The sequence below is a fragment of the Triticum dicoccoides genome, chromosome 4A (assembly GCF_002162155.2).
Source record: "Triticum dicoccoides isolate Atlit2015 ecotype Zavitan chromosome 4A, WEW_v2.0, whole genome shotgun sequence".
In the NCBI taxonomy this organism is placed as follows: Eukaryota; Viridiplantae; Streptophyta; class Magnoliopsida; order Poales; family Poaceae; genus Triticum; species Triticum dicoccoides.
In genome coordinates, this window is record NC_041386.1 from 121,376,445 (window position 1) to 121,394,079 (window position 17,635).

Sequence of the window (17,635 nt, forward strand, 5' to 3'; positions counted from 1 at the left end):
AAGTGGCAAGAAATTGAGAAGTGAAGTTGCTTCTTCCAGTCTCAGACAAAGCAATAAAATCTAAACGATGCTCAAGAGAAGCCTCCGCTAGAAATCTTCTTTTAGCCAAGTCTCTAAGACCTCTGCTATTCCAGAAAATGCCTCTCATAACTCATCATGAATTTTTTTTGCAGTGCGGATCCTAGCACTCCTACGTGCAGCCGAGACTGGATAAACCTTCCGTTTCCACGTCCTCTTTGGCTTAATGTGACCATCAGCCTGGTCAGCACAGGTAATCTCTGCTTCTATCGCCTCGGGCTCATCTACAGAGAGAGGCACCTCAGGAATGGTATCTTCCTCCGTCTCGGGTAGTGCAGGGTCAAGATCGGCACACAGGCCATCAAGAACCCTAACCCCCAGCGCATCTATCTCCGAGTCGTTCATAGGTTTAACAGCAGCAATGTGACGGATCATATCTACCGCACGATCAGCTTCCAAATCAAGAATGTCATTAACCGACCTAGAGACCTCGAACTCATTGTTACCAAGTGAAAATCCTATTTGATTTGCATTATGAATAATTTCAGCATCAGTAAAATGCAAAATGGAATTGGACTGATTAACTGACATACCAGTGGAGGTTTCGACGTCGCGCAGCTTGGCAGCTCTCAAAGCAGACCTCAGCTGCATATCATCAACGTCCGGCTGCTCCTGCAGTCTCCCGCTGACCCGCCTCCCCTGAGAAACTGGGTTCGGGATACCGCCAAAGGCGATGACCTCCTCGCGTGAAGCTCTGCTAGAGGAAAGGCCTCCTGCCCATCCCCCAGTAGCGGCACCCCGGGCCTTAGCCACCGGGGCAGGAGAACAACACGGCGACGACACCCGCGTCCTGACCACGGGAGACCCGCCGACAGCAGGAGCGGGGGAGACCCGTGCACGGCGCTTCGGAGAGGGAGCCGGGGAGATGGACACACCACCTGACCCGACCACCGCAGCGGAGCAAAGAGGGCCGGCGGCCACCTGCACGGCCACCCCTCCTCCCGCGCGCGGCGATGTGGAGAAGAGTGCCGAGTCCTCGGGGGGCGCCGGCGTCGACGGCATCACAGGAGACCGGGCCTCCTGCCCATCACCTGTAGCCATGACCGCAAGCGCTGCACCATCCACAGAAGGCAACAGCGAAGTAGGAGATATGGGAAGGGCCGCCTGCCCCTCGGGATCTCCCACCTCAACCGCAGGCGCACAAAGAGGAGCCACGGGATCCACGGAACCCGGAGAAACACCCCGAAGGCGAGGCGGAGCAGAGAAAGGTCCCAAGGACCCAATCTGCAACGTGGACGTCAGAGCCACCCCAGAAGAACTAGCAGGCGCAATATCAGTAGACTCAGACGGACCTACCGGACCCTTGGCCCCGTTATCATCACCCATAGTCGAATCATCCTGGTTTCCCGGGGGACGTCCTCCCTCGGTCGTGTCCATAGGGTTGTCATCCTCAAACTCGTCGAACAAATTAGGATCCTCATACAGAACGTCCAGCTGATAAATAACACCATCGTACGTCCAAGGCACCACATTCGGCAAGAACTCAATATTAGCCACACTGACGAGTAAACGCGCCACTCCGTTGGCCCTAGTGAATGGCATATCCACCTATTCAGTCTTGCTGATCAAAGACCCCAAACTCCACGTCACCAAGAAGCTATCCAAGGGATCAGATGGCGCCCCGGAGAAACGAACCCAAATCTGCCTCAAAGGCATGCCCTGTGGCTCCTTCTTCTTCCACTCATCAAACTGCAACAGAAAACTAGTGCCTGTGACCCTACTCATACCAAACTTGAGGATTCGCACCTGATCCTCTTTAGTCGGAAAATCAACTTTGTAATACGTATCATTAAGCTTGAGTAACGACCACTGAAATTTACCCGGAGCGAGTTCCCGCAGCTGCTAAATGATTTGCGCCTCGGTCAACGGTCCGTGAACTATTTTCACCACCCCTGGAAAAGAAGTCTTTACCGCTGGTGCCAGAGGTGCCACACTAGGAGACTCAAAGAACATCAACTCCGAGCAGCAGACCCCGTATATCCGAACAGTCGGCTTAGGCCCAAGCATAAGAGGGCACTCAGCAGCAGCATGCTTCGGTTTCCGGCACATGTCACATAATTCCGCGCTGCACTCCGCCATAAAGTGACCCGTGTCACCACATCGAAAACAATTAAGCTTCTTCTTCTTAGCCGCCCACTTGGACAACTTGTCAGCCTCTGATCTGTCCATACCATGCTCAGAAGCCGAATCACCAGTCTGCATGGTTTCCGGCAATGTGACTTCAGCCACCATCTCAGCCACCTGCGGTAGAACCGAACCTTCGTCGGCCACCACCTCAGTCTCAACCGTAGCCTTCGGATTCCTAGGCGGGTAGTTACGTCTGTGCCCACCCCGACCTCCGCGGAATCGGCCCCGGAAGGGGCGGTTATTAGGAGCAACCGCCCCCTCCACGAAGTTACCGGGCGGACCCTGAAAGCCCCGGTTGGCAGTGTCGTCGTCCGTCCAAGCATAGCCACGGCCCCCGCCGGAGGACGAAGATCCCCGATGCAACCCAGCACCGTAGGCGTCGTAACCGTCATCTCCCCACTGGCCACGCGGGGGATTCCGGTTATCTCCCGGCGACGCCCCAACCCCACGGCCGAGCGGACCTTGGCCAGGGCCACCGCGACCGGCCGCCATTTGCCTCGGCCACGGCCTCGGCTCAGCCCTAGGCGGAGGCGGCGGGGGCAGGGCCCGAGCAGGTGGTGGAGGCGCCGCCTCGCCGAGGCGGCGGAGGAGCAGCACGATGCGGCGGCGGAACCGCTCGGGGCGGAGGTGCCGCACACGCAGAAGCGGGACCCGGCGCAGCAGCCGCCGGACGAAGATCCCCTAATTTGCACGTGGAGAATAAGAAACATTTTGGATATATGGATTTGAATCCAGTGGAGTGGAATTCATTTGGTCTTGTTGATTGTGCACAGACAGGTCTGTCATGCAGCACCGAGGGTATGCACCCGCGCTACTGTGTACGTACGTGTGGCGTAATTCCTATCGTCAGCAGCTGCCACGTTATGCATCTTCATGGCCCGCACAAAGCCACGACCAAATGTCAGTCCATCTTTGGAGTCGAGGTTCAGAGCTTTTCCTCCTCGTTTTCATTGCTCATTTCGCTTCAGAGATTCGCCCGCGACCTGAGACGAATTCAAGACAGAGAAATGGAGGTCGACATTACGGTCGGTCGGATACACTGGACTTGGACTACTCTCCCGGGCTAGTTTGATTGCTTTGCTGCAGGATCATGATGCACCCCGTGCTAGTTGCCATTGTCGTAGGCCCAGGATCTAGGCCTTTTGTTTCTTCTTTTGAAGGTAGCCCGACGCCTTCAGAGCTAAGAAAGCCACGTTACGTGTTTCAAAAAAAAAAGCCACGTGACGTGTGCCTATTGCCATCGGCCACGTTGATGCATGCACCTGACCGGTTATTTTGCCTGGGCTGGCGGACACGTATACCACACAAACTGTTGATGTGCGATCCTATGGCGGATGCAAGGCCATTGCAGACCTTGCCACTTGCCCTTAACCTATCCTCGCCAGCTTGCCTATGGTTCTCGTCACTGTCTCCATTCTTATTTTATCTCTTCAGTACGTACAACCTAACACAACTGCCCGGACGCCCGGTGCAATGCACATTCTTCACTTCGCCGTCCGGCAGAGCGCGGCACGTTCTTATCCGGTCTGTGACTGTCAAACTAGCACATGTCCATTGACGATGCCTAGACTTTCTAGCACTCCGCTCTGCTCCACAAATATCATGGCGCGCCACAATTATTTGATCCGGAAAATGTGCGTGGCGGCTGCTCTGCGCGCAGTCATCCGGCCGGTCGGCACAGGATCCCGCTGGTCTAGATCCGATCCGCTACGGCCGGTGCCCGTGACAAGAAAGTCGTTCGTGTCCACGTGCGGATGTCCAGCCGTTGTCACCAACGTACGACAGCAGTCGACAGTGACAACAAACAACTCTACCTGCCGATTAAGGAGTGATAAGGTTGGGGTTTTAGACTAGAATTGTTGTTGTAAAAGCCACCAGATTATGATCATTCCAACTGCTACATCGATCGTATGGAGGAGATAAGGCGATCATGGGGAAGCCGATCAAGTCACACACTAATTGTAGACCTAATGCACAAGCAATCACGTCACAAACTCACATCATATATACCTACGTACGTACTCCTACTTGTTTTGAAACTCTCTTTCTCAAACATAATACTGCAAGGCCTGTTTGCTTTGTTGTTTTTGTTTGGTCGTTGGTGGCTGTCCCTCGACATGCCTGGGTGGTGTTTGTGCTACGTTTGTTGTTTGCAACGAGCGATAGTCTTATTATATTTATAATTCTGTCCTCTATAAAGTTTTTTTGAAAGTTAGCAGGAGAACTGCTAAGATTCCATTGCAGAAGAAGAAGCCGATGGCTGAGACTGCTCGGTTTATCAAGGGAAACTGGACGAAAACCTGTGTCCTCTATAAAGTTATGAGACGCCTAGATGTATTATTAAAAGAATAGTATTTCGAGACACAAATGTTATATGCACCGTATCTACGGGAGAAATCGTATATACACCGTATCTATGTGTGACGTAAGGGGCGCAACGTCACGCCATGACGCGCATGCCCCCGGGACGGCGCAAAACTCCACTGGCCGACATGGAGAGAAGGGCGGGGTGTGGAGTGCTACAATTTTCCTCTGCGTTTGTTTTCAACTTTTCGATTTTAGAAGTATAATATCGCCCAGTTGATGCGAGTGAGAGGCGGAGCCCGATACACGATCCACTTGGCCGATCACACACGCAGACACGCATTGTACTGCTACGAGAGAGCTCCCATGTTAAGCTAAAGTTACTAAGCTACTTTCCCAGTAAACCCCCTGCATTGCATAAGAATCAGACTAAACCACTCCCTCCCAAGGCGGGAAGTGCTAGCCCTCTCCCTCTGGTATGGTCACCTGCCGCAGAACCCCTCGTCGATTAGTCGCGGGCTTACTTGCAAGAATACCTCATGCCGTGAGATCCAAACGAAAAAAATGCCCTAACACTGTACTCCCAGTAGCCGCAGCAAATGCCATTCACCGCTACAAAGCCACCTCCCAGTAGCCGCAGCCTCCCACTCTACTTCGCACGCACGCACGCACCCACCACACTCGTCCACTCGCCTACGCTTCTCTGGGCCGGCCGGCCGGGGCTTGCTTGCACGCGCGCGACGCCATGGACGGGCAGGACGGCGGCCAGGGCCGGAGGAGGAAGCCCGACGGGAACCGGAACCCCAAGCGAGGCAACATCATCAAGACGATCATCAACGACTTGACCGGCGGCGGCGGCGGCGCCCCCGCGACCTCCGGCGGTGGTGGCGGCGGCGGCGGCGGGGGTGGGAACGGCGACACCGGCAACGGCGGCGGCTCCTAGCGATCGAGCATGGCTGCGCGCGCGCGCGCGTGCGACGAGATGGTTAGTTTGAGCCTACTGGACTGTTGAATAATGCGTCTCGTTGTGCGTGTGGCGGTTGTAGAAAGAGCGGGCCTGTGTTCGTGCCTGGTTGTGTGTGTGCGTAGCTTAATCGTGTTCTGTAGATCTTGATTAAGCACTCATGGGTGTCGCCCGCGCTGGCCATCTAAGAAATGCTTGTACTTGGATCTGATCTGATCTATGGCTTATTTTATGTATTCTCTTCTTGCTTGCTGCTGCTTGTGCTGCTGATCTGCTCTTGCTGTTCTTTTGTGGATGCACCTATGGATCGACCGCCCGCGTCGATGGATTCGTTGTTCAAATTCTAAGACATTAGGGTTTAGGCATCGGCAATTTCATGGCGCTCCTTTTTGTTGCCATGTTTGTCTAGTGTAAGTAAAAATACACCTAAATCTTTTTTTAGGAAAAAAATACACCTAAATCAATTGTTCATCCAGCCCTGTGGGCATGTGATAATTGACGCTATGCATTCATTAATTTTCTCGACAAACAAATGATCAAGCGACCTTATCTAGAATCTTCAGTTTCGCTTTGTCTGCATACATTATCCTGACTCCCCACTCCACATCTCGTACATCTCAAAATGGGCGTGCCGTCCCACACGTGCTCCACATGAGCTTCGTACGAAGCTCCGATGAACATTACAATAACCTCACCTCACATGCATCGATCATACCATACGAGCTTGATCAGTTCAGGGTTATAACTTATAGAAAACTGATTAGGTGCCCAAAATGCATGAGTGGACATGGTATCACGTGAGGATGGTACCCACCCCACTCATCTATACGTGCTTCGTTTTGTATTCACACCGCCGAGCATATATAATTATCCTAGCAGCCAAGGAATCTTGTATATGTTAAACATCCTAATTGTGTACGTGACAGGGGCGACCAGAGCATCTTCAACCTTGAGCAATCTTCACATGATAATCAGATTCTCCCTCTTCCGTCATATCTAGCCTTCACCACACCATCCCTATTACCAAGCTCGCACCATGTCCTCCTTCTCCGGCTCCCCTCTGTCCGGCCTGTCCAGCGGCAGTTGGCCTCGCCCTGCGTGCTGCATGCTTGGTCAGCATGTGCCCAGTACGTGATGAAAAATATAAGTTTAGAAACTACATCCATAACTAGTTAAATTCTTAACCTAGAACAACATGCATGTCCTGTAAACCGAGACGGAGGAAGTAGTTGTTTGCCAAGAAGTTTGTGCTGTTGACGGGAATATACGTGAAATTAAATTTCAAGTGCATAATTATGTGTTTAAAATCCAAAGACTATAAGCATCGAGTGGAAGGGGCGATTGTGAGCTAGATACATCATTAATAAAGGTGGTGAACTTGAATTCAAGAGGCAGATACACAAATAGTGGGAGGAGGATGAAGAACAATAAGAAAAAGAATATAGCGGTAAACAAATAATGCCAATCTGATGCGCATGAGAATTCATGTCCGACACTGTTAGTGTTAAACCACCAGAATATATATGTTCCTGTAGCAACGCACGGGCAATTATCTAGTATGGAAAAAGACGACATCTCCGTGTCATGTCATCACATTTATTAGAGACCGATGATAATACTGAGGTGGCTCTAATTTGCATGTGGAAAATAATAAACAATTTGGATTATATTTTTTTGCAGGGAAGAAACAATTTGGATTTAGTAGGATTTGAATCCAGAGGAATTTTTTGAGAGTACGCGGCCATACTTTTATAAAAGGCAGAATTTCAAATACAAGAGGGCTACAACTTGTTGCGAACAACGAGCCTAGTGTGAGCGCACTTGGTTGATCCACAAAAGCCACCGTCTTGGACTCACCGGCGATGACATACATTGTGCCACTAAAGATCACCTTGAAAAATGGCGAGCACCGGAAGTAGCGCAACATGGAACCTCAAGACCATGTCTTCAAGCGCGGTGCTCCCAACAGAGTGGCGACACCAAAGACGCCGCCATCGCGTTGATTCAACTCCGAACCTAAGCTTTCGCTAGAAGACAACTACCAATCCCGAGGGCGAGCGATGGAGATGCTGACTCACCTTGGTGGCGCCTCCAAGGAGGGGAACGACACCCATCGGTGTCGTCGCCGCCAGCACCGACCGAGTGCGTGCATGAATTTCTTCCGAATCGTTGCACACCTCATCCCTTCCCACCGGGTTGGGGCACACCATCCAAGTTGACAACTTCGTTGTCGCCGCATCACTTCACCAGCATAGTTGAGATGTCAAGGCCACCCAAGACCCACACAAACAGGAGCACACAGCCCAAACACTAGCATCCCCACGATTGAGAACTCCACTGAGCTGCCTCCAGGCCCGATTAAGGTTCATCGGAATTGCATACCACAACCATCTGGCCAACTCCTGGTAGACGCCCATGCCGCGGCCCTATGTCCTAGATCTGGCCCATCCAGCCCGCGCCGCCTCCAACACCTCCGACCACGAATCGTGGAGGAGGCACCAGGAGGCGCCATGAACCATCGTGCTCAGCGCTGCAAGCGCAACAACTCCTGGCCGAGCACCACCATGCTGCCATGGCCGAGCTACGCCGCCGTCTCCTCCAGGAAGAGCCACCTTCCGGACCCTACTCCTCTCACGAGCCCCAATCGCGCACCTCCACTCTGTTGTGAACTCCGCCATGCGCCGTCTCACCAGCACCAAAGCCCGCGACGAGCAGCACTACGACCCCATATTGCTGGCCCGCCGAACACCAGATCCCTCCGCCGCCAGCCGTCAACGGATGTACGTGGACGGCAGCGAGGGAGGGGGCAGGGAGAGGAGGCGGCGACAGTGGTTGTTAGGGTTTTCGCCCGAGCCGCCCCTAGGAGGGGATGGGGGAGGGAGGAATCAGAGGAATTCATTTGATCATTTTGATGTAGGTGCGTGCAGACAGTAGTGTCATGTATCTAGGGTTGGTTTGGTTTGCACCGTGAGATCCATGCTGAAAAAAAATTGATGCCTGGCATGGGCGTGCAAAGTTGAAGTTTTCTGCCTGCCCAGCTAGCCATGCAAGATGCAGTGGTGTGTTTGGTTTCTACCCTGACCTGCTGCTTTGTCCTTTTGTGATTAGAAAACCTTTTTCAGACAGTAGACTATACCTCGTGTGTCCTTAAGTAGGACCAGGCGAGGCTGCAGCCCGTCCAGGTGAAGGAAACCGGACGACTGGACCAGGCTAATCACTCTGCCTAGGTGTTTTCTTTTCTTTTTTGTACCAGACTAATCACACAACCAGGCGAGGCAGGTTTTTCTATTCCCTTCGTAAAGAAATATAAGAGTGTTTAGATCATTCTTTAGAAACCAAACAACTACAAGGCCGACTCCAAGCACTATCCAGGCCAGGCATATATGGGTGTGGATGCAAACCAAATTGACCACTTAGAGCATATGCACCTCTGTTTGTACCATGTACGTGTGGCTGTGTGGCATCACATGTTAATTCATATCTTTACGGCCAACGAATGCCACGACCAAATATCCAGGTTCGTGTTACTCTTCTTTTTCTTTTGAGTCGAGTGTCATGTGCCTCACTCGTCGTTTTCATCGCTAGCTCAGTCGTTCGTTTCAAAGATTCGCGTGCGACTGACGGACCGAGACGAATTCAAGACAAAGAAACGAAGACCTCCATTTCCGGGTCGGATACACCGGACTCGACCGGAGTGATCTACCATGGATCTTGTTTGATTGCTTTGTAGTACCATCATGGTCCCTCAACGAGCCGCTTCACATCGTTGCCACTGTTTTGTAGGCCCAACATCCAACCCTTTTGATTTCTTTTTTGGAAGTTGGTAGCTCGACGCCTTCGGAGCCAAGAAAAACCGCGTGACGTGAATCTATTGTCACCGTCCACGTCGATGCACCCGACACGGCCAGTTTATTTATTTGCTTGGCCGACACGTGGTGCCAGTGTGCGATCCTCGTGGCGTCCTCACGGACCTTTGCCCTTAATCTATCCTCTCCAGCTTGCTTATGGTTCTCGTCACTCTCGCTGGGCTTATTTTATCTCTTCATTCACTAGGTACAACCTGACCGATCGAACGCCTTGCGTCCCGGTTCAATGCACATTCTTCACTTCGCCATCCGATCGAACGCCTTGCGGCACGTCCTTATCCAATCCGTCAACTCGCACATGTCTATTGAACGAGCCTGATTTTTTTATGCTAGACTTTTTGCTGCACAAAAAGCAAGGGTGGCGGTCCCTTTGCGGGGAATGATCAATCCGGCACAATGTCCGCCCGGTCCAGATCGAATCCACTAGAGCCGGCGCCCGTGACAAGAAAGTCGTTCATGGCCGCGTGCGGATGTCCAACCGTCGAGGCCAACGCAGCACGTCAGTCGACAGTGACAAGAAAGGAGTGCCGATTAAGAAACAATCCAGATAAGAATTTTGGTAGCTAAGCCACCAGATTAGGATCATTCGAACTGCTGTATCGATCGAAAGGATGAGATAGGGTGACCATGGGCGAGCCGATCACGTCACGTCACACGCTAATTGCAGGGTTGATGCACAAACAATCACGTCACAAACTCACACCACAATCCATATATGTATGACTCTGCCTCTACGTACTCTTTTCGTTTTCTCAACTCCTGCATACTCTCTTTCTGAAACATATACTGCTCTCTTTCTCGAACATATACAGTACTATACTCTTTACTTCGGAGGCACAAATTTTATGCATCCTGTATGTACCCGAGAAATCGTATCGACGGCATAATATAGTGTATGGCGGTGACGTGAGCGGCACCACGTCACGGTGATGACGCACATGGCCTACTACGCGAATTGCCGACAAGGAGAACGAGGGAGTGCCGTGCTTCAGTTTTCCTTTCCGTGATTTTTTTAGAGAACCCCTTTTTTCGCTTACCATAAAATACCGAAAACACTAATGCCCACACGTTGGGCAACATTACAACTCACCCATAGGTCTGGATTATCGTCCAGTTAAGTTTACATGAATCATGACACACCGAGAGAGTTTTCGCGTGCCACGTAGGACAAGCCCGGTGTGTGGGCGTTGAAGAGGTCACCCACACGCCCCACAACACGCGGTTACCAAATGCGCTGTGTGGGCGAACTAATTTCTGCCCACACAACCACCACCTAGTCCACTCGCGTGTGGGCGAACTGCTTTTCGCTCACACGACAGTCGTATGTTGTTGGATGACAACTGCAGTTGCGCGTACATGACAACTAGGCAAACACACATGGCAACTATAATTCATTTGCTAGACGGTAACTGCAATTGTGTATACGTGGCAATCAGATAAACATACATTGCAACTGCGATTAACCACACGTGGCAACTAGATAAACACACATGACAACTATTGTTTGATCATATGTGGCAAGTAGTTAATCACACACAACAACTATGATTTGATTACGTGCGGCAATTATCATAAATTAGACATGGCAACTATAGTTAACCAAAACCGAGAGAGTTGCCATGTTTTTACAACCATATTTGCCATCCCAGATAGCTACATCTGCCATCCCGGATGGCAATAAATCATCATCCCGTGGGTTTCTAATGTAGCTGCGCCAAAACGTGTAGGCATATTTGCTTCGTGCTACACGCGTGGGGTGAAGATGAATAGTATTTGTTGGGCGTGTGACATGAAATAGCTGCGCCCACACGTGTGGGCAATTCTATTATTCGCTCATACACAGCCCGTGTGGACTACCTCCTCCTCATGCCACATACGATGTGCGGGCGAATGTCTATTATGCCACACGTGTGGTGGATATCGGCGTCTAAATACTCCCGAGCAAGACGGGCAGCCCGACACATGATCCACTTGTCTCTATTTATCCAAAATCACTCACGCGCGCCCAAGCTAATTAAGCTACTAGTACACCACCTCCCGATAAACCACGCATTGTAAATTTGTAACCATCCCTGTGAAAAAGAGTAAGTTTGTAACCAAGAATCTATTGGCGAATGCGGTAATTTCAAAATTTTCCTATGCACACGCAAGATTATGATGATGCACAGCAACAAGAGGGGAGAATATCGTCTACATACTCTCGTAGACCGTAAGCGGAAGCGTTATGACAACGCGGTTGATATAGTCATACGTCTTCATGATCGACCGATCTAGTACCGAAGATACGACACCTCCGCGATCTGCACACATTCGGCTCGGTGACGTCCCGCGAACTCACAATCTAGTAGAGCTTCGAGGGAGAGCTTCGTCAGCACGAGGGCGTGATGACGGCAATGATGTTGCTATCGGAACATGGCTTCACGTAAGCACCGCTACGATATTACCGTGGTGGATTATGATGGAGGGAGGCACCGCACACGGCTAAAGATCAATGATCAACTTGTGTGTCTATGGGGTGCCGCCCTCCCCCGTGTATAAAGGAGTGGAGGAGGGGGAGGGGGCCGGCCTCTCTAGGCGCGCCCCAAGGAGTCCTACTCCCACTGGGAGTAGGATTCTCCCCTTTCCTTTGTTGGTTCTAGGAGAGAAGGAGGAGAGGGAAGAAGGACGGAAAGGGGGGGAGCGCCCCCCCCCTCCCAATTCAGAATGGGCTTGGGGGGGGGGCCTCCTTTGCTTCTTTCCTCTCTCTTCCACTAAGGCCCAATAAGGCCCATATACCTCCCGGGGTGTTTCGGTAACTCCCGCTACTCTGGTATACTCCCGATTTTACCCGGAACCATTCCGATGTCCAAACATAGGCTTCCAATATATCAATATTTATGTCTCGACCATTTCGAGACTCCTCGTCATGTCTGTGATCAAATCCGGGACTCCGAACTACCTTCGGTACATCAAAACACATAAACTCGTAATACCGATCGTCACCGAACGTTAAGCGTGCGGACCCTACGGGTTCGAGAACTATGCACACATGATCGAGACATGTCTCTGGTCAATAACCAATAGCGGAACCTGGATGCTCATATTGGTTCCTACATATTCCATGAAGATCTTTATCAGTCAAACCGCATAACGATATACGTTGTTCCCTTTGTCATCGGTATGTTACTTGCCCGAGATTCGATCATCGGTATCTCAATACCTAGTTCAATCTCGGTACTGGCAAGTCTCTTTACTCATTTCGTAATTCTACATCCCGTAACTAACTCATTAGCTACATTGCTTGCAAGGCTTATAGTGATGTACATTACCGAGAGGGCCGAGAGATACCTCTCCAATAATCGGAGTGACAAATCCTAGTCTTGATCTATGCCAACTCAACAACCACCATTGGAGACACCTGTAGAGCACCTTTGTAATCACCTAGTTACGTTGTGACGTTTTGTAGCATACAAAGTGTTCCTCCGGTATTCGGGAGTTGCATGATCTCATAGTCATAGGAACATGTATAGTTATGGAGAAAGCAATAGCAACAAACTAAACGATCATCGTGCTAAGCTAATGGATGGGTCAAGTCAATCACATCATTCTCTAATGATGTGACCCCGTTAATCAAATGACAACTCATGTCTATGGTTAGGAAACACAACCATCATTGATTCAACGTGCTAGTCAAGTAGAGGCAAACTAGCGACACTTTGTTTGTCTATGTATTAACACATGTACTAAGTTTCCGGTTAATACAATTCTAGCATGAATAATAAAAATTTATCATGATATAATGAAATATAAATAACAATTTTATTATTGCCTCTAGGGCATATTTCCTTCAGTCTCCCACTTGCACTAGAGTCAATAATCTAGATTACACTGTAATGATTCTAACACTCATGGAGTCTTGGTGTTGATCATGTTTTGCTTGTGAGAGAGGCTTAGTCAACGGGTCTGCAACATTCAGATCCGTATGTATCTTGCAAATCTCTATGTCTCCCTCCTTGACTTGATCGCAGATGGAATTGAAGCATGTCTTGATGTGCTTAGTTCTCTTGTGAAATCTGGATTCCTTTGCCAAGGCAATTGCACCAGTATTGTCACAAAATATTTTCATTGGACGCGATGCACTAGGTATGACACCTAGATTGGATATGAACTCCTTCATGCAGACTCCTTCATTTGTTGCTTCTGAAGCAGCTATGTATTCCGCTTCACACGTAGATCCCGCCACGACTCTCTGCTTGGAACTGCACCAACTGACATCTCCACCATTTAATAAAAACACGTATCCGGTTTGTGAATTAGAGTCATCCGGATCAGTGTCAAAGCTTGCATCGACGTAACCGTTTACGACGAGCTCTTTGTCACCTCCATATACGAGAAACATATCCTTAGTCCTTCTCAGGTATTTCAGGATGTTCTTGACCGCTGTCCAGTGATCCACTCCTGGATTACTTTGGTACCTCCCTGCTAAACTTATAGCAAGGCACACATCAGGTCTAGTACACAACATTGCATACATGATAGAACCTATGGCTGAAGCATAGGGAACACCTTTCATTTTCTCTCTATCTTCTGCAGTGGCCGGGCATTGAGTCCGACTCAACTTCACACCTTGTAATACAGGCAAGAACCCTTTCTTTGCCTGATCCATTTTGAACTTCTTCAAAACTTTATCAAGGTATGTGCTTTGTGAAAGTCCAATCAAGTGTCTTGATCTATCTCTATAGATATTGATGCCCAATATATAAGCAGCTTTACCGAGGTCTTTCATTGAAAAATTCTTATTCAAGTATCCTTTTATGCTATTCAGAAATTCAGTATCATTTCCGATCAACAATATGTCATCTACATATAATATCAGAAATGCTACGGAGCTCCCACTCACTTTCTTATAAATACAGGCTTCTCCAAAACTATGTATAATACCCTATGCTTTGATCACACTATCAAAGCATATATTCCAACTCCGAGAGGCTTGCACCAGTCCATAAATGGATTGCTGGAGCTTGCACACTTTGTTAGCACCTTCTGGATCGACAAAACCTTCTGGTTGCATCATATACAACTCGTCTTTAAATTGTACATTAAGGAATGCAGTTTTGACATCCATTTGCCAAATTTCATGATCATAAAATCTAACACCCACAATGCGGCTATATCTCCCACGTGTCGGGGCATGACTTAGAGGCATAGCCGCATGGTAGGCATGTCGCAAGAGGGGTAATCTTTACACATCCCATGTACTGAATAAGAAAGGGATAAAGAGTCGACTTACAATCGCCACTTCACACAATACATAAATAATCCATACATCATCCAAGGTACAAACAAAGGTCTGACTACGGAACCAAAATAAAGAAAGACCACCCCAAATGCTAGATACCCGATCGTTCCAACTGGGCTCCACTATTGATCATCAGGAAAGGAAACATAATAGCGACCCAAATCTTCATCGAATTCCCACTTGAGATCGGTAGCATCGCCTGCACTGGTATCGTCGGCACCTCCAACTGTTTGGAAATATCCGTGAGTCACGAGGACTCAGCAATCTCATACCCGCGCGATCATGACTATTTAAGCTTATGGGTAGGAGAAGGTAGTGAGGTGGAGCTGCAGCAAGCACTAAGCATATATGGTGGCTAACATACGCAAAACAGAGGGATGAGAGAAGCAATGCACGGTCGAGAAGCTATAAGTGATCAAGAAGTGATCCTGAAACTACTTACATTCAAGCATAACACAAGACCGTGTTCTCTTCCCGGACTCCGCCAAAAAGAGACCATCACGGCTACACATGCGGTTGATTCATTTTAATTAAGTTAAGGGTCAAGTTCTCTACAACTGGATATTAACAAATTCCCATCTGCCACATAACCGCGAGCACGGCTTTCGAAAGTTCAAAACCCTGCAGGGGTGTCCCAACTTAGCCCATCACAAGCTCTCACGGTCAATGAAGGATATTCCTTCTCCCAGGAAGACCCGATCAGACTCGGAATCCCGGTTACAAGACATTTCGACAATGGTAAAACAAGACCAGCAAAGCTACTGGAATGTGCTGACAAATCGCGATAGGAGCTGCACATATCTCATTCTCAGGGCACACCAGATTGTCCAAACTTTCGGTAGGCCAGCCCAGAGTTGCCCCTGGTGGCCACCGGTGGCTGACAGGTTGGACCAACACTCAGAGGAGTAATGGCCCGGGCGTTCGAAATAAAGATGACCCTTGAGTCCGCGGAACCCAAGGGAAAAAGGCTTAGGTAGGCAAATGGTAAAACCAAGGTTGGGCCTTGCCAGAGGAGTTTTATTCAAAACAAACTATCAAGGGGTTCCCATAATACCCAACCGCGTAAGGAACGCAAAATCAAGGAACATAACACCGGTATAACGGAAACTAGGGCGGCAAGAGTGGAACAAAACACCAGGCATAAGGCCGAGCCTTCCACCCTTTACCAAGTATATAGATGCATTAAAGTAAATAAGATATAATAATGATATCCCAACAATATCCCTGTTCCAACATGGAACAAACTTCATCTTCACCTGCAACTAGCAACGCTATAAGAGGGGTTGAGCAAAGCGGTAACAAAGCCGAACAAGGATTTGCTAGGAAATGTGGGTTAGAGGTTTGACACGGAAAAATGGGAGGCATGATATAGCAAGTGGTAGGTAGCGCGACATAGCAATAGAGCGAACAACTAGCAAGCAAAGATAGAAGTGATTTCGAGGGTATGGTCATCTTGCTTGCAAAGTTCTCAGAGTTGTCAAAAGCTTGATCCTCATAAGCATACTCAACAGGTTCCTCGGTCACGTACTCGTCTGCCATTCTACCCAAAGCAAGAACATAAGCAAATGACCAACAATCAATCACGATGCAATGCACAAGCAACATGATGCAATATATGGCATGATATGCGAGATGTGATATGCAATGCATATGCGTGCTCCGGAAGGAAAATAAAGATCAAGGCATTAACTTGGAAAACCTAGTATGCCGCTGGAAATATGAGATGATTTCGGTTGAAATCGATATAAAGATCACCGGAAATGGATGCACGGTTTGCAAATGGCAAGCAAAACAAGGATGGTGCAAAACTGTAATTAACAACACGATGCTACTTAGGATGCAACAAGAAACTAAGATATTGCACCCCAACATAACCACAAAGTATTAGGCAGTGATGTACACAAGATGCTTGACAAAACATGAACACTGAGCTACGGCTAAATCACACAAGAGCAGGTTCAAACAAGCATGGCCAAAGTGCAAAAGATATCAGTTTCACAGACTTAGTGAAAATACTAACATGCTAGAAATAACATCAGGAAGCCATGTTTAGAGCAAGCAAACAACATGATACAGGAACATATCATAGCAAAACAAGGCATGGCATGAATCTACTAAATGCGTAGATCAAAAGTCCCTTAATGATCATGATCCAATAAGGCACAGAAGATATGATGGCACCCATGTAAACATAGCAAGTTTTATTAACAGTTTCAGACTTAGCGGAAAACAGAGCATGGCATAAACAGAATTATGAAGGCAACTTTGCGAGCTCATGCCACTCACCACAAAGCATTTCATAAAAAAACAATCATACCAATAGCAAGATGACATGTTCATTAAGTAACCATGGCAAGAGCAAGTACATAGCATGCATGGATCACTAACAACAACCATGGCAAAATTGATTAACATGTTAACATTCTGCGAGGAACATTTTATAGCAAAAGTAGAGCAAGAACAAGACATGCTAGGCAACTCCATAATTGCAAACAGGGGCATGGATGGATAGAGCATAACCATATGTTCAAAACATCCTTACTGAAGTATCTCAAAACAAGCATGGATATCACTATAGCATCAAGTTTACATGGCATCAAAATAACAGCAGGACAAGGACTTAGCAAAATCCCAAGTCTCTGAAAACAGCAACATTGTGGAGCCTAGTTTGTATGCTTGTGCTAGTCACCAGATAGATCACAAAAATACAAGACAAGCACCCCTGTAAAGATGGCATGACATAGTTCAAAACACATGTAGAGCTCATGCCCATTTGATGCACACATCAAATGCAACAAAAATGACAAAACCTCATGATCTGATAAGTAGCAGCACGTAACATTTTATAGCACTCTTGCATCAATGAAAAAGGCATCATAATTGACATGAACATGCATGGAAATGCTATTGGAATAAAGAGCTCGACGAGAAGAACAATTTGATATATCATATGCATGAAACGAAGCTACAGTCATGGAGATACGATGCTATGAACAGGGCATGAAATTAACACAAAAA